This window comes from Rosa chinensis, chromosome 2 (assembly GCF_002994745.2).
Source record: "Rosa chinensis cultivar Old Blush chromosome 2, RchiOBHm-V2, whole genome shotgun sequence".
In the NCBI taxonomy this organism is placed as follows: domain Eukaryota; kingdom Viridiplantae; phylum Streptophyta; class Magnoliopsida; order Rosales; family Rosaceae; genus Rosa; species Rosa chinensis.
Window position 1 is genome coordinate 74462004 of NC_037089.1, and position 24384 is coordinate 74486387.

The window sequence follows — 24384 nt, forward strand, 5'->3', positions numbered from 1 at the left end:
TTAAATACATTAATGTAAATGAACTACAATATTTTACTCGCTCTTAATGAATAAAACCAGAACACATAGTATTAGATATAATGTGATTAGTTCATATCAGCATCCAAGCTTCCCAAAACTCCCATAGTTTTGATGTGCTCAATGAAAATAGACACAGGTAATGCCTTTGTCAAAGGATCTGCTAGTTGATCCTTTGTTCCAATTTTGACCACTTCTATTTCACCATCTCTCACACTTTCTCTAACAGCAAAATACTTCACATCTATGTTCTTAGATCCAGATGATCTTTTATTGTTCTTTGAGAAGAACACTGCAGATGCATTGTCACAATAGATGATCATAGGTCTCTCAATAGATTCCACTAGCTTCAATTGAGATACAAAATTCCTTAACCACAGTGCATGACCAGTTGCTTCAAAAATAGCTATATATTCTGCTTGGAATGTTGAAGTTGCTGTCAAACTTTGCTTGGCAGTTTTCCATGAAATTGCACCTCCAGCCAAAACAAAAACATAGCCTGAAGTGGATTTTAAATCATCCATATCAGACTTGTATGAAGCATCTGCATATGCTTTTATCTCAAAATCTTCATCTTCAATTTTCTTGTAAACCAGCATATGATTCCTGGTTTTCTTCAAATACCTAAAAACCTTCTTACCTGCAACCCAATGCTCATATCCTGGATTTGCTTGGTACCTTGACAACATATTTATGGCAAAGGATATGTCAGGTCTTGTACATACCTGAGGATACATTAAACTTCCAACTAGGCTTGCATATGGTACATTTTCCATACTCCTTTTCTGCAGAATATTGCTTGGACATTGCCCTTTGTGCAATCTGTCTCCTTTAGATATAGGTGCTTCTCCTTGCCTGCAATCCTGCATTCCAAATCTTTGGAGTACTTTATCTATGTAGTTCTTTTGTGACAGTCCCAATGCACATTGTTTTCTGTCCCTTGTAATTTCAATTCCAAGTACATAATGTGCTTCCCCCATGTCTTTCATATCAAACTGCTTTGAAAGAAAAACTTTTGTCTCTTTTAGCAAACATATGTTGCTGCTTGCTAGCAAAATGTCATCCACATATAATATCAAAAAGACAAAATTACTCCCACTGGTCTTCATGTAAACACATTCATCAAGCTTGTTTTCCAGAAAACCAAAATCAGTAATCACCTTGTCAAATTTCAGATACCACTGCCTTGAAGCTTGCTTGAGCCCATATATTGACTTTCTAAGCTTGCAAATTTTTCTTTCATCTTCCACAAAACCTTCTGGCTGCAACATATAGATTTCCTCACTCAAATCTCCATTCAAAAATGCTGTCTTTACATCCATTTGGTGCAGCTCCAAGTTAAAATGTGCTACCAAGGCCATAAGCATTCTGAAATCTTTTGTGGAAACTGGTGAGAAGGTTTCATTGTAGTCAACTCCCTCTTTCTGATTATAGCCTTTAGCAACTAGTCTAGCCTTGAACCTTTCAACTTTCCCATCTGCATCTCTTTTGGTCTTGAAAACCCATTTGCAGCCTATAGGTTTACATGCATCAGTTTTATCCACCAAGGACCATACTTCATTCTTTGACATGCTTTGCAATTCATCCTCCATGACTTCTCTCCATTTAACACTGTTTATAGACTGCATTGCCTGCTTGACTGATGTTGGATCATCTTCTGCTCCTATGTCAGGTTCTGCATCTATTTGATAAACATGATAGTCATCAGGGATTGCTGACCTTCTTTCTCTCCCTGATCTTCTCAGAACTACTGGTTCTGCAATTTCAGGTTCTGCATTTACTTGAGCAACTTCTGCATTTTCACCTTGGACTTCTCCCACAATGTTGACTTGATCATTTTGTATTTGTTGCAATGGAAGTAATTCCGTTTGAAGAGTATTATTGCTTTCAACATCATCACAGTAAGTAGGATATATGAACCAATCTTCAAATCTGCTATGCACTGAACTTGTTGTATCCATTTCATCATCCACACTTTCTTGTTGATCAATCAACTCATCAAAGAAAATAGCTCTGTGACATTCAAAAATCCTAGTCCCTCTTCTTGGACAATAAAATCTGTAGCCTTTGGATTTGTCACAGTAACCAATAAAATAAGAACTCAAGGTTTGAGAATCAAGTTTCCCAGCTTCAACACTATGCACTCTTGCCTCTGCCTTACACCCCCACACATGGAAATGATTTAAGCTTGGTTTGTAGCCGCACCACAACTCAAAAGGTGTTTTAGAAACTGATTTACTTGGAGTTCTGTTACAAATGTAGTTAGCAGTCTTTAATGCTTCTCCCCACAGAAATTTTGGTAAACCTGATCTCAAAATCATACTCCTAACCATGTTGATCAAGGTCCTGTTCCTTCTTTCTGAAACTCCATTTTGTTGTGGAGTGTATGGAGTGGTGTACTGTGCCATAATGCCACATTCTTGCAAATACAGTGCAAATGGACCTTTGTGCTGGCCTTTTTCTGAATATTTTCCAAAGTATTCACCTCCTCTATCAGATCTAACAACCTTTATAAGTCTTCCAGTTTGTCTTTCAACCTCAGTTTTAAAGATTTTGAAGGTATCCAAGGCTTGTGATTTTTCAGAAATTAAATAAATATAGCAATATCTTGAAAAATCATCAATGAAGGTAATAAAATAACAATTCCCACAGATGGTATTTACTGGAAAAGGGCCACAAACATCAGTATGCACTAAGTCAAGCAAATTTTCACATCTTTTTGAACCTGTCCTTCTAGAGTTAGTCATTTTTCCCTTCAAACAATCAATGCAGGTTTCAAAATCTTCAAAGTTCAAAGGTGGTAAAATTCCTTGTTTAATCAGATTCTTCATTCTTTCCTTAGAAATATGGCCAAGTCTTTTATGCCATAAATAAGATGAAGAATTATGATCAAATTTTCTTTTGACAGCAGGACTTTTGTTCAACATGAAAATTTCCTGATTTTGATTTGAAACAGATGATGCATAAACACAATCCACAAACCAGTAACCATCTATAATTTTAGCTTGACCAAAACATACTGAATCATGATAGAATAGCATAGTTTTATTGTCACTAGAGAACTTGAAACCATTGTTTGACACAAACTGAGAGCCAGAAATAAGATTCCTACTTATACTAGGGATACAATAAACATCGTTCAATTCTAGTACATAATTGTTCCTAAACACAAGCTTGACAATTCCTACAGCTTTTACAGCTACTTTTTGGCCACTTGCAGTGCACACCTTTGTCTCATTCCTGTTTGGGATTGTTATTCTTGATAATCCCTGCAATGAATTGACAATATGTATAGGTGAGCCAGTGTCAAACCACCATGAATTGTCATGCAGAAAATCATTTGTTTCTAGATTAAAAACTGGTTTTGACAGAAAATTACCTTTCTTAGTTAGCCAAGCCTTGAAACCCTCACAATCTTTCTTAAAATGCCCTGGTTTCTTGCAAAAGAAACATTTCATCACTATAGCAGGCTTAGAAGACTTACCCTTATTGTTGTCAGTCTTAACTGTAAGTTTTGAGGTGCTGCCTTTGTTGCAATTGTTTCCAAACCTTTTCTTATTTTGCATTTTGGTAACTAAATTCACTGAAATCTCTTTTCCTTTCTTCTTGACTTCATCTTCGACTTCAACACAGAGTGAGATCAATTCATTCACAGTCCACTGCTCATTCTGAGTCTTGTAGAGTGATTTCAGATTATCATACTCTTCTGGTAGTTTGTTTAGTAGCATGTACACCAGGAATGAATCTTCTACAGCCATATTCAGTCCCCTTAGTTTTCCAGCAACATTAGAACCTCTCATGATGAATTCTCTAACACTGCCTTTCCCATTGAACTCCATTCTCATGAGTGATTTCATGAGATTATTTATCTCAGCCTTATCTGAGATTTTAAACTTCTCAGCAATGGAGTTGAAGAACTCCTTGGCATACTCAGAATCTGGAATGCCTCCTCTCACATTATCAGGTATGCTTTTCTTGATCATGATCAAAGCCATTTTGTTGTGTTTGTGCCATTTTTCAAACTTCTCTTTGGCCTCCCTGCTTGCAGTTGGTGTCAATTCCTCAGGTGGATCCTCCTTGAGCACATGATCATAGTCAAGTATTCCTAAGTTGAGCTCAATGTTTGATTTCCATTTTCTGAAGTTAGAGCCATTCAGAAGCTCAATTTGGCTGATGCTCATAGGGAAATGCATGGCTGCATATCAATAAAATCTAGTAAACATTCTAGTTTGCCAAATACCAGAATATTTTCGAGTCCCAAAATGAAATGAAAGTTCATGTTTTGAAAATTCATCCATGCCAAATCATATAAACAGAAAAATGAAACTCAATCACTTTCAAAATTCTGACAACCTTTGTGGTGTACTCATCTCTAATGATACCTAAATGTTCACAGTTCTGCATATGCACAATCATAAACCAAATGCTTGATGTATGTTTCTTTGGAAATTAACATCAATTTTATTTTAAGTTTTATGATGTGATCTTGTATGAAGTAGACAGAATAGGTAGATAGTTTCTTGTATACTAGGCTACTTTGATAGCATGAAGTAAATGAAACTTATTCTATCAAGTTTATTCATGTCTTTATGATCTTCCCAATTCATTGAGGAGGATTAGACCTGTCTCAAAGGGATCTATCTAAGATTTTCTTCCTCACCCGGATCCATCTCAAGGGGATATTGCCTCTCCAAGATCTGTCTAGAGGATATTTTGCCTCACATGAATCTTCCTCAATGAGATTTCTTCTTACTTGGATTTAGTTCAAAGAGATTTCCAACGGTATCAAAATCACATTGCCTCACATGAATCTTCCTCAATGAGATTTCTTCTCACTTGGATTTAGTTCAAAGAGATTTCCAACGGTATCAAAATCACAGAACATGTGATATATATACTTATAACAACTAGTTGAAGCAAATATTTCAATGTAAATCGATGAATTCATACTAGTAATCTGTACTAACAACATTCAGATTTATATCTATATGTATGCATTCTTATTCAAACAAAATATGTTCAAACTATATGCGTATTATTGTGTGACCCCAGAATTCAAATTGAAAAACACACAGAACATGTAATTCACATGAATATAGACATGCTCTGATACCAATTGATAGAACTATACGTTAAACAAACACAAATCTACATTCATAATGAATACATGTAATTAGACATTTCTGTGCAAATAGAGCAAGGATACATACAGTATCATTAATCCCAGAATTTCCATGAAGTGTTAAAACTAGAAGAACTGCATACTTACTTGAAGAGCTTGATTCATTCATTTTGATCTTCTCCTGATTACACCTTTATGATTCTCTATAAGTAGATGGGACTATTTTATGAATGAGAAAAGGGACGTGTATCAGCAGGGACCAAAACCTGATTATATAGAGTTTAACCATGCATGGCAGTTTCTTCCATCAAGAAACTGTCATGCCATTTCAACTGCAATTTCAAACTTGTCCTAATCAGATTTATCCTAATAACTGATCATTTGAATTTGAAATCAAAACAGATTAATGAGGTGGACCAATATGATTTAATTAAGTCTGCAACCTCAATTATTGACAATCGAATCCAATACCAGTTACATATATGCATCTATGTCCAGCTTAATACAATGTCTTGTTCTTAAGACATCTAACATTTTTCCCTTAAAATTATACAAACTTGAGTATGCCAAATTGTTATAGCCTACAAGACAATAATTAATCATAGTAATGACATCCTGAGGACTAACAGTGCTATAAAGCCAGTAATTTATATATTGAATAATACAAATCTTATTAATTTGCTGTAAAACAAATTGAAAAACATGACCCAGTGGTTTTTAATGAAAAATTTGGCATATAAAGAAAGGAAACACATAGGCATGCCAAAATATATGAATGATGATCAAGGTTTAGCAAAATTGTGGAGCATATGAATTCAAAATATAAGAATAAGAAGCAACTGAATAGTCAAAGTAACTTAATAAATGGAGACGACCCATTCCGTCACAAGTCAGAAACCAAGACCACCATGAATCTTTAACAAACTGATGAAGCCCAATTAATATTGGTCTCTCAACCATACTGATCAGTTTACTATTTATTAGGGATAGACATCTTGTCTACTATAACGAACCCAGTACACTATAGCTAACAAAAGAAGAAGATGGACCCTCACAAATTTGAAAAATGCGCACTGATATGAAAAATAGATTCAATCAAGAAATGATGCAAGTGGTATGTGCAATAGAAAATACGCGATCATGTCAAGAACAAAATTGGGAGATTAACTTCCACATCGCACAGTGAGTAAAGATATTAAACTCATAGATTAAAGTTAAGGTCAAAAGCAACGGGGCTGCACCCAAAACTTTAAGATCATCATGGAGTCTAAAAAATAGAGCAAGCGTGCTGATAACATATTATAAAGTAAGAAAAAGATGGGGAGAGAATAGTTGGGAGGAAGTAAAAGTGTTCTCATTCAGTCTCATTAGCCTCTATATATAGAGGTAAGGTTTATATCAAAGTACATAACTAATACGTATTTACAACTTTTACTAAATAATAATAAAATTGATTTAGTTGGCAAATTGATTTATGTTACTCCTAGCCTAAGTTTGAATCCCTTTTGTTGTGTATTTAGTTTTCTTTTCAAGTTTTTTTTTTGTAAATATTTTTTTACCTTTTTTTTTCTATAAAAAATATGGACTCATTTTTATTTTTCACCTCAATTCTCAAAATCTCAAGTCCGGACCGGATATACCATAGAGATGGAGATTGGGTGTTTGTCCGTTTGTTTGCCTTGTTCTTTGTGATGTACGTCAACAATAATTTTGGTTGTTTGTCTGGTGAGTGAGAGCACTATCATACTGGTGGATAAAGTATTATGTGGATCGTGTAAAACGTGAAGCTGTTGTAAGAATTATTTTTCATTTGATGCATGCCGTACGTGAATGAGGAATCCTCATGTTTTGTGTATATTTTGTGAAGCTAGCTAGTTGAGATGTTGATGAAAATTATCAAGAAAACAAAATATGTAGAATATGTAGTAGTAAAATTTAAGTTGGATAAACAAAAATAATGCTATTTTAGTACCAATCATTGAAATGATATATTTTCATGTTCTCGTTTTAATGTCTCTTTAAATTTAGTCTAATTTTCATTATGATTAATTTATCATCTGCATGTATTAAGTTTATGGGATGTTTCTCATTAGTTAGTTATAAAAAGACCTAATTGTTGGTCCAAAACTATTAATTTTGACAACCTTGTTGGTTGACGTCTTTAGTTCAAGTTCCTTCCTCTAAAATAATGATAAATATTTACCACAAAAAAAAGGAGATAAAGTAATATGAGATTCACATCCAAAACCTTTTTTTTTTTTTTAAATAGGAGTTGATTTCATTAGTAATCAAGCCATGAAAACAGGTCAGAGTCTAACAGAACTTACATAAGGAATTCTGGGACAAACCAGATAACTTATCAAAGCCACAACTAAACTCATTAAAGTCTAAAGGGACGCTCGCTGAACAGCAAGACTAATCTCGCTCTCTAAGGGAAATATTTTCATCTAGTCTAACCTGCCAATCACGCAATTGTGGTACAAATATCAACTAGTTAGAAATGTCTTAGAGAAGCCTATAGAAATTACCCCTACTTCAAAAAGCTTGAGTCTAGAATGTCTAAAAGCCTAGAGAACTTAAAGAGGTGTTAGCCCCTCCCCCTTAGGGTTGGAACCAGCACCATCTTTAGCCTTCGCAGTAGCTAACAACTTCGGCATCAGGTTAGTCTCTTGGCTCTTGGTTGTAGTCTTCGCGCCTGAGTCAGTATCACTTTTCACACCCGCCGTACCATAAGGCAACTCATTCAAATTACCCACAATACGATCGCTCTTCCTCTTTGGTTGCTCAGAGTTTCTCTCCATCAATCTCATAATCATTGTAGCCAGGTGCATTACAGGTGAGCCCAAATACGATAATATATCCCAGACATAAAATACACCCTTCGGCCTCCTACAGAAATTGGGCTGCCTAAATTCTCTGGGCTCCCAACCTTGTAACAACCCGAAATCAGCGGCGGCACCTAATCTAGCACCTCCACTCATCTCAGCCACCATCCTCAGCCATGTTCCTCCTGCAACATTGACGATCTTCCACATTACTTTCTTTCTCAGCCAGTTTCCATCCAATCTAGGTCGTCATTGCCAACACTACCCAACAGTCATACGACAGATGAGGCATTAAAACTAGGTATAGACATATCGATTCCACCAACATCAACACTCCGCCCTCGAGCCAAATCCGCCGACGCCACACCGAAACAGCATATGCCATCCCACCATCGTCATCCCAAAAGGCTAGGCACTCACCAGCAAAATCCTTCTCCCTCAAGATCGGATCTGCAGTAAGATATCGAATAGGTCCAATCAAAATCAGAGCCAAGGCCAGCTATAGAAAGACTATAGGGAGAAAGCTGACACCGGAGTGAGTCTGACGCGTTGTACGAGGGCAGCAAGGACAACCGTCTTCATGCACTACTCCTTCAGTCGGCGCTGCTAGGGTTCCAAGGGGGAGAGGCATACTTTTCCAAGCAGTATATCTCTTTCGCACATGTAGTCAATCACTCCACAATCCACATCCAAAATCAATTGACAATGGATGGAGTGACCCAAACTCTTAATTACAAATTCATTTGCAAAGTCCTCATTTTTTCATGTGAGATCTATAATCTCAACGTGCCCCCACACGTGTGGCAAATTTTCAAGCCATACACGTGGACAACATATATTGGATGACGTGGAGTCCATGTGGACGCAAGACATGCACACGGGGGAAAACTTGGCTTTGATATCATGATCGATAAAGTAATCTGGAGTTTACATCCAAAATCTTGACAATGAATGGAGTGGTCCAAACCCTTATAAACTTACTTGTAAGGCCACAATTTTCCCAAATGAGATCTATACTCTCAATAATTTCTACAAGAAGGGAGCTGCATAATTTTTTTCTTTTTTTCTTTTGAGAAAAGGGAGCTGCATAATTAGCTTGCAAAAGAGAAGAAAAAATAATTAATTGGCAAAACAATTATAGTATGCTATTAGAAGCAACAACAAGGGAAGTTAAAAATTATGACTTAAAAAGCCTAATTGGTTGAGACTTGATAGTAAGAAAAGTGTTGGTTTCATATAGGGCTGCCACTTGGTTTGGTAATTACCAAACCGACGAAATACCAACCTATATTTTAAGTTTGGTAAACCGATTTTTTGGTAATCGAGACTGATAAAACTTAAATCGAAAATTACCGAAAAGTTGATTTGGTTTATCTACCAATTATCTATGTATTAGCTTTATACACAAGAATTTTCAATATACACACATGTATATTAAGAAATAAACATAAAAAAATTCAATCGTATGACCATTACTACATATGCGCACTATTAATGTAATGTATTTTAAGTAATCTAGTCAAAGATTGTTAAATAACCCAGTTTTATTGAAAATGACTAAAACTTGATGTCATATGTACAAAAGAAAGCTATAATGAGTAGATGAATATAAAGTTTACGACTATAAAATTAAAAACTCTAGTATGGTTCATTCTAATTTATATTACAAAAAACTAATTGTTCTAAAGTTGGTAATGTTTGAACCCAAAAGTAATTTTGGCGAAATCCTTTAGTGGGTCTGAGCCAGTGGGCCGATACCTGCGGCCCAAAAATGAGACTACATGGATTTGGGTTGTGATGTTGCTCATCCCGTGTTTCATAAGGAGATATCATCCTTAATTGCATGAAGATATGAGCGCTCGTGAGGGCGTGAAGATATATTTGCAATTAATACGTGCGTATCCTACTGCTCGCATCCAGCGATCACATCTAGGATTCTAAGAGGCAATTAATCTCTGCCTATATTCTAGCAGCGACATAGGCGGGTAATTATTAATTATCGCCTACGATAATATCAAAACTATTAAGAGTTTTGATTTGATTCAAGGCCAATAACTGTGGCCTAAAATATAGTATTTCATTCCTATTAGGAAAGTGAATCTACAGTAGCCTATATATAGAGGCTAAATACGATACAGAAAGGAACCTTTTGGACCTTTAACCTCTCTCGAATTAATCAATCCCAGCGATTACAAAGCCTCCCCGGAGCAAACCCTCAACCTTGTTGAAACCCGGTGACCGCCCGCCAGTCCTAGTCTCCTCGCGAGCCGACTATCAGCCTCACCAGATCAACCCGGCTACCGTACTTCCAGTCCCAGTCTCCCCAGGAGCCGACTGTGAGCACAACCGCCACTGTTACTTCCAGCGAAGCAAGGGTAACGCCCTCGCAACCCAGCGAAGCTAAAGTCACGCTTTAGCAAACCCGTGCTCCTCTCAACTTCCCAGTGATTGCTCTGCTTAGTCTACAACACTAAGTATCGATTCGGTGAACGCAAAGAGACCACAACCAAAGCCCTTACCCGTGTAAGGCAAAGAAGTCCTTTTCCGAAAGGCAAGAAAAGAACCCTGTGACGAGGTTGGTGCTCTCCTCGTCCACAGCGCTTGAAGAAGAAGTCAGGTCACGGGACTCCCCCAACGACTGCACCCCGCGGTGCTGGCACGCCTGCGCAATAACTCGCTCAAAAGAGACTGTTTGCACACCAGCTGGTTTTGGAGCCAAACAGGTAATATCAAACACTGATATTCTGAATTTAGTAGATATAATTAAAAATGGAAAATTTTGGTTGGTAATTGGTAACTGATCAATTTTGAAACCAAAAGCTTTAGTTTTGAAGTTGGTAATACCTAGAGCTGATTCGAACCGACTGAATGACAGCCCTAGTTTCATATTAATGAACCGCAGAGTGAGATATCTGTTTAGAATATATACATCCCACATGAGAAATATGAGACCTTACCTATGGGTTTATAAGGGTTTGGGTCACTCCATCCATTGTTAATTGCTTTTGGATATGAACCCCAAATTACTTTATCATGGTATCAGAGCGGGTTATCCACATGTGCATGCCAAATAGCCACACGGGCTCCACGTCACCCAAAAGTTGTCCACGTGTATGGCTTGAAATTTCGCCACACGTGCGGGGTCATGTTAAGAATATATACATCCCACATGAGAAATATGAGACTTTGCCTATGAGTTTATAAGGATTTGGGCCACTCAATCAATTGCCAATTGATTTTAGATGTGAACCTTAAATTACTTTATCTATATCTAATTCAAATCATGGTGTTAAGTGTACGGTTTAGGGTAACTACGTACTACTTACGGCTAGCCGTTGATACAAGAAAGAAATTGAGCTTAAGCAAATATAGTTGCCGAATTCCATTGCAATAGTTGATAACGTACTTCTCTTCACTAACTAATAGACTCTTCAAGTAGTCATGCATGAATGCAGATATTGTAACCTAATTACAACTGTAACTGTTGTCATGAACGTACATTGAGATAGAGTTAGGTACGAATAACTTAGTGGTGTTGATTTGTTGCGGGTACGTGGTTTCTCTTTTTTTAACTATATTTATAGGATTGGAGATGCGTGTGTTCATGCCTGCATACGTAGCTAGCTTAGCCAATAGTGGTAGAAGAGCTATCACCTTTGTCAATGGTGGTAACCATCCTTCATCCTTGGGCGTTCGTAGAGTAGTTGTATACAGACTACACGACCTACTAAAGCCAAAATGTATAACCCTTTGATATGTCTATTATCCTGACTGTTTGACTCGTTTCCCTGAACCCTAGAATTCTAGTTTATGTGAAATGATATGATCCTGAACAACTTTGATAAATTTTGTTAACTACCTCATGTAGGATGGAGTAAAAATGTGTTATAGCTTTTTTTTAACGGTCATGTAGGTTTTTTAAGACGATCTTTGGACCAAAGCCTTGCAATTTTCCCTACATCTCATGCTTGTTTCCAGAGCCGGCCCTGAGATTTCCGGGGCTCTAGGCGAAAAAAAAATTGGGGCTCCCTACTAATATAAACCCATTTTCAATTGAAATATTGCCATACAAATGATACAATACCATTATCATAATATTAAACTCAATTTCAATTAACAGTCAGCAAATCAAAACAATTTTATTTTATCTCAACTATAAAATTGGAGTCAGTCAACTAGTCCAGTTGGTTGTTTTCTTAATTCATCGTTTTGCAGTCTCAGACTACTAAGACTAGCACAAACAAATAACTCGAGATTAAAAGGAGAATGAGAGACTTAATTACCTCTCCCACCCAAACACAAACTTAACATAAAATTATCATCACCCAAATACAAAATTGAAGAACGTCTCGTCCCCTTCTACTCAATTGAAAAAGAACTCGTCTCCTGCTACTGATAATCAGATAAAACAAGACTTTAATAATGTATCAAGAACTACTGATAATCAGATAAAACAAGACTTCAATAATGTATCAAGAACTCACAACAGGCTTCCGTTTCAACCCAACTGAAGAAGAACTCATCTCCTTCTACCTCCTTCATAGGAGAAAGAGCCGAAGAGGCATGGTATTGGAGCAAGATAGACTTAATTATCTGGACAAGTTTCATTTGAGAAGTGAAAACGAGAGAGATTCAGCAGTAGAGAAGAACAAAAGTCACATACAGAGCTATAGGCGTGCAAAGATGAAACAATAAAATACATTTCAGATATATATATATATATATATATATATATAGGATTTTTCTCAGGTAAAGATGTCCTTACCTAAGCTTATGGAACGGATTTACTGTTTTCACCCACTTTCCGATCACATTTTCACATCTTAACCGTTCAGTTTTTAGGTACTAATGTATGGATCACCTCTGCAAAATTTCAGCCAATTTGGTGATCGTTAAGGCGTCCAAAACTGCAATTTACACGAACGAACCGAATCTGTCGAACCGGAACCGTTCGTTTACATTGTTGTAATTTGCAGTTTTGGATGCCTTAATGATCACCAATTTAGCTGAAATTTTGCAGAGGTGATCTATACATTAGGACCTAAAAACTGAACGGTTAAGATGTGAAAATTTGACCGGAAAGTGGGTGAAAACCGGAAATCCGTACCTAAGAAAAACTAAGGACGTCCTTAGTGTAGCCGGACTGTATATATATATATATATATATATATATATATATATATATATATTAATAGAAGTTATATTTTTTTGGGGCCCTTAAAACTGGGGCTCCTAGGCCTGTGGCTGTTGGGCCTATGCCCAGGGCCGGCTCTGCTTGTTTCTGTTAATCGTGGTTTTGTGGGAGCAAAGGTAGTTGAGTTCCTCAATCACCAACATATAAATGAGTTGCAACCACCGTTTCCACCACCCCTATATAGAACTAACGCACAAATTCACTAACATTAGTGTGTTGTGTTCTCATTAAGTAGTGTGTTATATCTTCTATTCTCACACGCACAGAAGATAGAAGAAACAGAATCAGGCAGATCAAGCTGTATTAAAAATGCTTGATTGGGATCGTTGGTTGGTGAAATGGCGAGTGGAGTTTTGGGGGAGGGAATGGAACTTTGTGGACATAGCCACTTTCAGTAGCCTCGTCTTTTTACACTTCCTTTCTCTTCTTGCGCCGTTTCACTCTACTTTGTCTCAAGTGTCGGCTTAACCCTTTCATTCCATAGGAATCTCTCCCACAGAAGCTTCACGCTTCCCAGATGGCTCGAGCACTTCTTTGCCTATTGTGGGGTTCTATCACTTCAGGTATGTGTATGAAATTAATCAAATCACTCTAAGAAAGATTAATGAGATGATGAGTTTCATAACTTCTATGTTTTGTTCTTCGGTAACATGTGTTCGGTTTGCAGAGAAGTCCACTTGATTGGGTGAGCATACACAGATCCCACCATCAATTTACAGATACAGTGAAAGACCCTCATAGCCCAGTTAGAGGATTTTGGTTTAGTCATGTTGGTTGGACACTCAATTACCATGGTCGAAATAGATGTGTAAAATTTTGTCTCCCTCTCTCTAGACCTGTAAATGGACCGGATTTAGATCGGATCGACCTAAATCTAAATCCGTTTAGTTAAAAAAAAATTTGATCCAAACCCGCTCCGTTAATCCGGCGGATCATTGATAGTTCGATCCAAATCGGTATCCGCCGGATTAACGGATACCCGATCAGCTAATCAGACCAGTTTATGATTTCAAATATTAAAAAATTTAAATAGTAATATTAAATTTATATCATGATACCTCATAAGATATTAATAAAATATTAAAACAACATGAAGCGTATCACCAAAAGTAGAGTTATATTTCAAAATTCTTAATGCTTCTTGGAATCATGGGTGATGGACTGTCCCTTAGATTTTTGCAAAAAAAGATTTCTGTAAAAAATTTGTATTAGAAATTCTTAATATTATATATATATATATGTATTTAAAATAATAATATATTAATAAAAAATAATATTTTATTATTACTAACACATGCCGGATCATTAACGGATAGGATCAACCTAAATCTGTTAAATAAACGGGTTAACGGATTCAGATCATTAACGGATCAAAATTTTCGATCCAAACTCGTCTAATAGCCACGGATCTGGAGCGGGTTTGGATCCAAATCCGGTCCATTTATAGGTCTACCTCTCTCCCTCTAGTGGAGTCTGGATCCAAGCCCTCTTCTCTACTAATCCATTCGGTGTTAGATAATTTACATACAATTTAGATATTCTAGAGATAATTAAGCTAGCACAGAATAAAAACCAAAACGATTGATTAGTAGAAAATCTGGAACACTTGAATCAAAATATATAGGCCAGTAGTAGACACTAAAGGATATATATATATATATATATGTTGAGCTTACAAATTTTAATTTCTTTTTGCAGTATGACGTACGACTAAAGAATGTTGGAGATTTGAAAAGGGGGTTGTCTATAGTACTTGGATGTTTATCATACACTCATTTACATCTAATTGAACCAAAATTATAATTTAGTTGAACCAAATTTACAACATTGACAACAAAGTTATCACATTTGTTTGACATGTTACATATAATTGAACCAAGTTACTATATCGACAACAATTTATTCATAAACTTGTAAAAATATCGCAGGTGGAGTAATTACCTCTAATAGAACTAAAATTACCTAAAAAATAACTCTATTTACCACAATGACAACAAAATTGTTGTCAGATCTATAAATGAGTGTATCACACACATGCAGGTAGTGTAGAATTTCCCATTTGAAAAATGAAAAGACAACCATACTATATATTTCTCCATTACACATACCATCTTCATTATGCTGCTCTTGGAGGAATGCCCTTTATGGTTTGGGGAATGGTAAAACGTACAATTGCTCTTATATATTGTCCTTCTTGTTAGTACCGAATTTGCTACTGTCACCAAATGATATTTTTTTTTTTATTAATTGGAAACGATATTGAACCTCCAATTTATTTTAATTCATTTTCCCACCCTAGCTAGTAGCTCCCTGGCACTTGCTACCAGCAAAAAACAAAAATTCTCAGTGCTAACTTTCATCATTCGTGATCGGTTAAAGTAAATCACTATGTGTTTTTCTGTTTACTATCAAATTTTCCTTTTACTTATTAATTAACTTGCTGTAGTTTCTTTGTTTTGTAGGGAGTGAGGATGGTACTTTATCTCCATGTTACATTTGGATTAAATTCAATTTGCCATACATGGGACAACAAGTATGGGAAACTGGTGATTTATCAAGAAACAACTGGTAAGATTTTGTTGGAGAATATATAGAATATATCATTGGAAATCTACGCATTGCAAAACATATTAGCTGTAGCTCGGACTTCCATATCTATTGCAAATTAGTGTTCCGATAGATGTATAGTATTTTTAATGGCAGCTTGGCAAACCTTGCAAATTAAGATCGATCTTGTTTCTGTTTGTATTAAATTTAGCTGCTATATATATGCACTCTAGTATGTTTATGTGAATGATACATATACGTGGAAATTAAATGAGGAAAATGTTATTTATCTACAGGTTCCTTGGATTGCTGGCACATGGAGAAGGTTGGCATAACAATCACCATGCTTTTCAGCACTCTGCTCGACACGGCTTGGAATGGTGGCAAATTGATGTTACTTGGTATGTCATAAGATTTCTTGAACTTGTGGCTTTGGTAACAGAAGTGAAGCTTCCAACTGAGACTCAGAAGAAACAAAGAGCCTTAAGAAACATGATGATCCACGAGGAAAAGCACCAGCAGCTTGAAGCAAAAGTCCAAAATGGCAACCTTTGAAAAACTAAGATAATGACGGGATGGATCTATATGTATAAGTACTATATACGTACTGTCCCAAAAAATAAATTTATGTTTGGATTGTTAAGATATATGCCATGGTGATCAGCTGAGATTGGGTCTTTGACCGTTTGTTTGCTTTGTTCTTTGCGGTGCACAAATTATTGTTTGTCTGGTGAGTGAGAGCATTGTCATACTTGTGCATGAGTAAATTATTATGTGGGTCATATAAAACGTGAAGCTACTATAAGAATTATTTTCCATTCAATACATGTCGTATGTGAATAAACCTCGTCTCATATTTTGTGTACATTTTGTATGTGGAGCTAGCTAGCATAGATGTTCATGGAACATGTTACGAAAACACATATGTAGAATATGTAGTAGTATAATCACTACGGTGTAAGTTGGATAAAAAGAAAAAGTAATGCTATTTTGGTACCGTAAACATGGGTGTTTGAGCCCAAAAGTAATTTTGGCAAAACCTCTTTAGGGGATTTAGCATAGCGGGCCGATACCTGCGGCCCAAAATTAAATCTACTTGAGTTTGAGTTATAGCTTCACCCATTCCGAGATCCATAAGGAAAACGAGCCATTATTGGAATTAAGTAGCGGAGATTGAATAAGAAATTTCAATCAATAATCCTTCTATGGCAAGGAACAGTCAAAACCCTAGGGTATAAATATCAGGTTTCAAGGACGAAAAACACACAACTCTTCAATCAATCAATCTCTCAGATTATCAAAGCCTCTCTGGAGCAAACCTACCTGCAACCTAGTTGCAAACCAGCGAAGCAAGGGTAACGCCCTCGCAAACCAGCGAAGCTAAAGATACGCTTTAGCAAACCCGTGCTTTCTCCAAACTTCCCGATGATGGCTCTGCTCAACCTACAACATTGAGTATCGATTCAGTGACGTGAAAAGATCACACCACAAGCCCTTACCCGTAAGGCAAGAAGTCATTTTCCGAAATGAAGAGAAAAGAACCTTATGATGAGGTTGGTGCTCTCCTCGTCCACAATGTTTGAGAAGAAGTCAAGTCAAGGGACTCCCCCGACGACTACACCCCACGGTGCTGGCTCGCCTGCGTAGGCTCAAAAGAGACTGTTTGCAACCAGACTGGTTTTGGAGCCAAACATTTTGGCACGCCCAGTGGGACATGCATAGTGTTTCTTCGCTATCGCCACCATTGGGAAGTCAAGCGCAAACCCTTACCAAAAGGTTTACGTTAACTGCCCGAAACACAAGACCTCCAGTTACAGGCCGCACTCTCGTGCAGATTGTCGGGGTCTTTCTGAAGAACAAGTGATTCAGAGATTTTCTCTCAACCCACAGTCACCTGACATGTCAACTGAACAGGGAGGAAGTCACCAGCCAGCTACTGAGGGAGAGAATGTCACTACCAGTTAGGCAAGTGAGCCTGTCAACACTTCTGTAGCCTTCGACGCTGCAGGAGAAGAGACAAGACAGCCCTTCATTCCGAAACCTATCCCAGAAGGAGCGACTGTCGAAGAACAGCTCGCGATCATCATGAAGAATCACGATAGGCATCGTGAAAAGGTAGCCGCTAACATGGCTAGGGAATTGCGAAGACGGATCAGCACATACTCAAACTGGACCATTGCATTGCCCAGAATGCTAAGGATACTAGGCGAAAAATTACACAATCAGAGAATGCAGTAATGGATCATGCCAGAGATATCCCCAATGAACAGAGTCTGCGACAAAAGCAAGTTATGGAGGCCATCACGAACCAAGCCAAGCATACTGCATCAGAATTGGCAGCTCTTCGCAACGAGGGGTCTAACCTTGCGCCCCAGATTGCCATGCACAAGACTGAATTGGACCAGGCTAAAGAAGTTCTGAATAAAGCGTTGGGAGATCCCAATGCTATCTTTGGTTCGCTTGGCCAACCCTTTGGATCTGGAAAATATATACCACTGAATGCTAGAGAGAAGGCTAGCAGCAGCACCGCAACTCTGCAGCTGCTACTGCCGCGTCAGCGAAGAGTAAAGAAAAAGCCTTGGTAATTGGCGGGAACAAGACCACTCCACCAGTTGCGCAGAAAAGTAGAACTCTGAAATTCAGTGATGGTATTCCCGCTGATCCTGTTGTGTTTACTCAATACAATAGCGATGGGGTAGAAAATATTTACGAAGAGCTCCCAGGAAATTACTATGGTATGCGAAAGATTACATTTGCAAATTATAAAGCCAAAAGTGGCTGAAAATCACAGCATTTCAGATCTTCAAAGAGCTTCTGGATCTTCTGGGTTTCTATCAGGAGGGGGTCAGTGAGATGATTGTTCTTGCTCTTCCTCTCTTCACCCTTCTCGAACCGTGGCTGCAGCTGCTATCATTTGTACTGCAAGAGGGAAGGTAATAATTATCCCAACCTCTCCTGTCGTCCATCCTCCTGGCCAATAGTGGTTATCAGAGGAGAGCGCAGCCCAGTTACTCCATCTCCCTTTGGGACAAAATGGAAGTTTGATCTGCTAACGTAGGGCGCCGAAGAAGAGAGTACTGCCTTGGGTAGCCTCCCACCCTTCTTCGGTTTTCTCCGCATGAGGGAACCTAAGGAGAGGGACTCCTCAGAATGTGGTATACCGAGTTAGGAGCACTGTGTGTTCTTTAGCCTAACTGAAACCGGTGAATTCCATCCAGGATGTCAAAAGACCAAAGAAACACGGCATAATTGAGGTTAAGCCATAAGGCTTACCGAGGAACTGAGATTTCGCCATAAGGCTTAAGATTTGGAGGCTAGAGGTGAAGTCGTGGGGGGAAGATTTCAGGAAGAGAAGTAGGGCTTGCAAGGTTATTTCTGGGTAAGCCATGGTTGCGTGTATCTTCGCTTCCCCAAGTACAGGTATTTATAGGGCCAACCTCAGTGGCCTCAACCCTTTGATGGATAGTTGATTCAACGCCATCAATAAAATTGAATGCTAAAATCTCGGAAATGAAGGAAAATTAAAGACACATGGTTAACGGAACGGTCTTCAAGGAGGTAACCGCTCCATTTCAAGATTATCTTTTTAAAACTGTTTAATGTGTAGTTAAGGCAAAGTTGAACACTTTGTTGCCTATGAAAGTAAAGGGAAATTTGGGCCAGTAAAGTGGGCTAAATAGATAAATAACTAATATTAATATTAATTTTGTTCATATTACAAAAATAATGGGCCTAACACCAGAGGCCTAAAGCCCTCAGCCCGCATAAGTTAAGCTGAGGAAATGTTCATCCAGACAAAAAGCCAGCATCAGCAGCGGCTTGTTGGCTTGTTGGCTTGTTGGACTGCTCCACAAGCCTGGGCTAAGTTTTGAGACAGCGTCTCAGAAGTGGCTAGGTATTGCTCCATCTAGGGTTCCTCATGGGCAAGCTTGACCCTCATATTGGTTAATTGGGCCTAAAGATCCTGGATCTGGGATTGAAGGTGATTCTCCGCGAGCTTCAAGTCCCTAATAAGAATGGCCCGCTCACAGAGGAAATCTTGCACGGCATCCATCTGTTGGGCAAGGGCCTGATATTGTGTTTGGGCCTGCCTGGCCTGCGCTGTCGCGCCAGTTTTCTCATTGACCACCTGGGGAGCTCCTCTAACAACTTATCTATATTGCGGAACTGGGTTTCAGTGATGGCACCCTCGCGGAGAAGTACTCGGAGGTATTCTAAAGCTCTCGTGGGTGCACCGAACTTCAGAATGTCAATGCCCAGGAGACAGCGGAAGCCTTCTCTGGCATCATCTACAACTCCAGGAGGAGTCACTTCGAGCACGCGAGCCAGCTGCTCTAGTCTGGAAGAAGTCACTTGCTGCAGAATGGGAACAACAACAGGAGCCTCAAGAGGTTCCGCAACAGGAACTACCTCTGGGACTGGCTCAAGGTTTACTCATTCCCCTGCTTCAAGTACTTGGGGGGCAGGTTCCTGGTCAACCACATCCTCAACATCTGACTCAGCGGGGTTTTCGCCATCGGGCTCAGCTGGATGTTCGCCAACTATCTCCTCGAAAGTGATGGCCCTCTCCTCGTTCGGAGCAACGTTCTGACCCTAAAAAAAAATGTCAGAATATCAAAAGGATAAAGGCGGGAATCAGAATAAAGGTCGGTATTAGAGAATGTACCTCTTCAATGTTTGGCTTGTGGAGAGTGCCTGAAGCGCTATGAGTTAGAACTAGGGGAACAAGAGTTTTTGTTGCCGTTTTTCCTTGAGCAACCTCAATATGTCTGGAATCGAATCAGGTGCTACTTGTTCCAGGGTGTGTGTTGCAGTTGGTTGCTCGTGAGGGGTGTCAGGAGGTGACATTCTGTCTTCAGCCTCAGGCTGTCGTCTAGAATCTGCACTAGCACTAGGGCCAAGTTTAAGTCACTCGCAGCATTGACCGGGGTGGAGAGCCAGTAGAGGCCAGTAGCATTTGGGCTTGCTAGGAGGAGGCTTCACCACCAGTAGAGGATGGTCCTTCCCCACTCTGCCTTGGAGGACCTATATACCTATGACGAACCTGCAAAAGAGGAACGTTATAGGATGGGAGCCGAAAAGGGAACAATAAATTTGGTGCTTTACATAATCATAATCACATAATACCAGTCGATCAACGATTGGTTCATCTTCTGCCCAGGGGTCGGTCAGGGGGTCGGAACTACTGCAGTTGCGGGCCAAAGCAGTGGCTATTAGGGGTGTAAATGTGCCGAGTCAGAGCGAATACCAAAGTGATCATGTTCGGCTCATTTATTTTTTATCAAGCTCGAGCCGGGCTAAAGCTTGAATATTTTTTTCCATGCTCAAGCTCGGCTTGGCTTGAATATTTTTCTTAAGCTTGAGCTGGGCTCGGCTCTGCTCGATTCATTGGACGAGCTCGAGCTTGAATAGGCTCGGCTTGGCTCATTTGACTTTAAATTTAAAAAATAAAAAAGAAAGAAAGAAAATTTAAAAATAATAATCCAAATTTAATTGTTGCACAAGTATTGTTCTTTATTGTTATATGTTTTACTTAATTTCTTTGATTCTCCTGCAATTAAAAAGAAGGTAATAAAAAGAGTTAAAGATTTGAGATTAGAAAAATTATATTTTTATCTATACTCTATATTTTCATGTGTCAAGTTTTAACAAACGAGCTAAGCTTTAGCAGGTTCAAGCTACTCACGAACTAGACGAGCCAAATATATACTTTTTCAAGCTTGGCTCGTTTTTTTGTTGAGCTTAATATGAAGCTTAATCTCGGCTCATTTATCTTACGAACATGAGCCGAACGAGCTAAAATCGAGCTAAATACGAGTTGAACACAAGCTGTATCGAGCCTATTTACAGCCCTAGCGGCGATCTATTAAGGTGGTGGGAGTCAGATTAAATTTTGAAAGAGAACATTAAGATAATAAGATCTGTAAAAGATTCCTTACCGTCTGTGGGTCTTCATCATCAGAAGAGTCTTCAACTTCAGGCTCCGTCGCTATATCTTTTTGTTACACGGCCTGACTGGTGGCCCGAGGGCATCAACTGCTTGACTGCCGGAAGGCGGCAAACTTCTTCGCTGAAATAAGATATGAGTTAAGGGGGTAAAAACAAAAGAAATGAAGTGGAAAACATGAGAAGGACAGTACCTCTTGAGATAGCTCGAGGATTATGATTCCGGCTTGAGCAAGACGCGGGGCTCACGAGGGTGGCGGAGCTTGCGCAAGTCGTGAAGGTTGTGCTTCATCCTCAGGGAAGCGAGCAAGCAGTTCAACATTAGTCTCATAAGGATACCTCAAGTCTTGGAAGAGGGTAGCAAAAAGCTCATCATCCCGTTGCTTCCAGCAAATAACCGAAACTTCTGACCACAAGTGCTAGTAATCCTCAGCGGCCTCATCGACGGGGATGATTTCGCTGGCCTAATTGGGGAGGTCGACCAGTGCGAGCATGCTTTGGACTGGTGGAGGTCCAGTTATGGGGCCAATATTGCGCTAGGAGGTGTTGTAGTTCCAAGCGTCATAGAGAGGGAATGACACTAACTGGGTCAGCCCGAGTTAGCGAGAGAAGTGATTAGGGGCATAAAGCTCGTAGTTGAGGTCATCAGCGGCGAGCCTAATATCTGAGCAGGAGATCGCGCTGTGAAAGGCCAAGCATGTGCGATCGCTGTAGTTAGGGTCCCCAAGAAGGAACCCATGTTCAAGCGGGGGCGGAAATCTTCTACTAAGTACCAAATCTAAATATGGCATCTCGTCTAGGAGGTACAAGTATGAGAAACATTCAGAATAAGATGGGGATGTGTACCTTGCCTCGCAGCAGAGCCATTGACGCAAAAGCTCGTTAGCTGGAGGAAGCGGTGGAATGTCCTGTCAGCAAAAGTGTGGGAAATAAATTTGAATCCAGAAGTCGAGGATCTAGAATGGACCATAAATGCCAGTCTCGAAGGTTGTCCGAGAAGAGTGCGGTAGAGCGCGCCTAGTACAGGTTGTCCGAGGCCTATGTGGTGGCCGTTGTAGAGGGCCGTGGCTAGGAAAGTCCAGGGACTAGTGGGCTTGTTGGAAGAAGTGTAGAAGATGAATTTGCAGAGCCAGTATTCCAAGAAAGTAATACCACATGTCACATTGTTCTCCTTGCGATAATGGGCCAGCCACCATGGGTAGGAGCCGCGGCCAGTTTGAGCCATCGTCGAAGGGAATTTGACGGAGTCAAATTGGCCATACACGTAGGGCTCACCGTCGATGGGTAAACCAGTGATGGTGAGAATGTCTAGCAATGTGATGCTCATCTTGCCGAATCGGAAGTCAAAAGTATTGTTAGCGGTGTTCCGGAAGCAAAGAATGGCGGCCAGCGGTGAGCGATTACCACCGCCTAGAAGTTGGAAACACATATTTATGGTGTTAGTCATACCCGCTGTGTTCCAACGAGCCAGATCTCTTGCTCGCACTTCGCGATACGTGGAGAGCTCTGCCACACTGATGGTGGGCCAAAACCTTATTTTGGTTCTTTGCAGATACGCACCCCAACTACTGAAATCTCCAGGGGTCCTTCGGAGGACTGGAATGGGTCGACGGATGGGTAGATCATAGAGAGTGAGGGCGTCCTTTGGAATGGAGCCTCGCGGGGAAGGACCTAGTCCGGCATGGAAATTGGGGAGTCGGAGTAGCAGAGGTCTCTGAACGGTGGTGTGGATAAAGCAGCGGGCACTGATGCCGTTTCCCCAGGTGTAAGCAGCCTCCTCGTTGATTTCCTCCTCTTGATCGAAGATGATCTTCTTGGGTGGAGCCATTTATGGGTTTTTTCGAAGAAGATGATATAGAACTAAATTTCTGGGGTTAAGAGACTGAAGGAGTTTTGATGTGACGGGTTTGAACTAGCGGCGACAGAGTTTAAATAAGAGATTTTGTGAGGGAAACGATGTGACAAAAGACGTTTAGCAAGTGAATGGACGCGAACCTTCATTAATGGCCTCGTTTCTGTCATAAGGCGTGTCGTTTAAGTCCCCTTCGATCAGTTACATTTTCGCGGGCCTGATCTCAGGGCTTGGGGGGTAATGTTTGAGCCCAAAAGTAATTTTGGCAAGATCTGTTTAGGGGATTTAGCATAGTGGGCCGATACCTGCGGCCCAAAATTAAGTTTACTTGGGTTTGGGTTACAGCTTCACCCATTCCGAGATCCATAAGGAAAACAAGCCCTTATTGGAATCAAATAGCGGAGATTGAATAGGAAACTTCAATCAATAATCCTTCTATGGCAAGGAATAGTCGAAACCATAGGGTATAAATACCAGGTTTCAAGGACGAAAAACACACAACTCTTCAATCAATCAATCTCTCAGATTATCAAAACCTCTCCGGAGCAAACCTACATGCAACCTTCTCAAACCAGCGAAGCTAAAGATACACTTTAGCAAACCCGTGCTTTCTCCAAACTTCCTGATGATTGCTCTGCTCAACCTACAACGTTGAGTATCGATTCGATGACGCGAAGATATCACACCACAAGCCCTTACCCATAAGGCAAGAAGTCATTTTCCGAAATGCAGAGAAAAGAACCTTATGATGAGGTTGATGCTCTCCTCGTCCACAGTGTTTGAGAAGAAGTCAAGTTAAGGGACTCCTCGACGACTGCACCCCACGGTGCTGGCACGCCTACATATGCTCAAAAGTGACTGTTTGAAACCAGACTGGTTT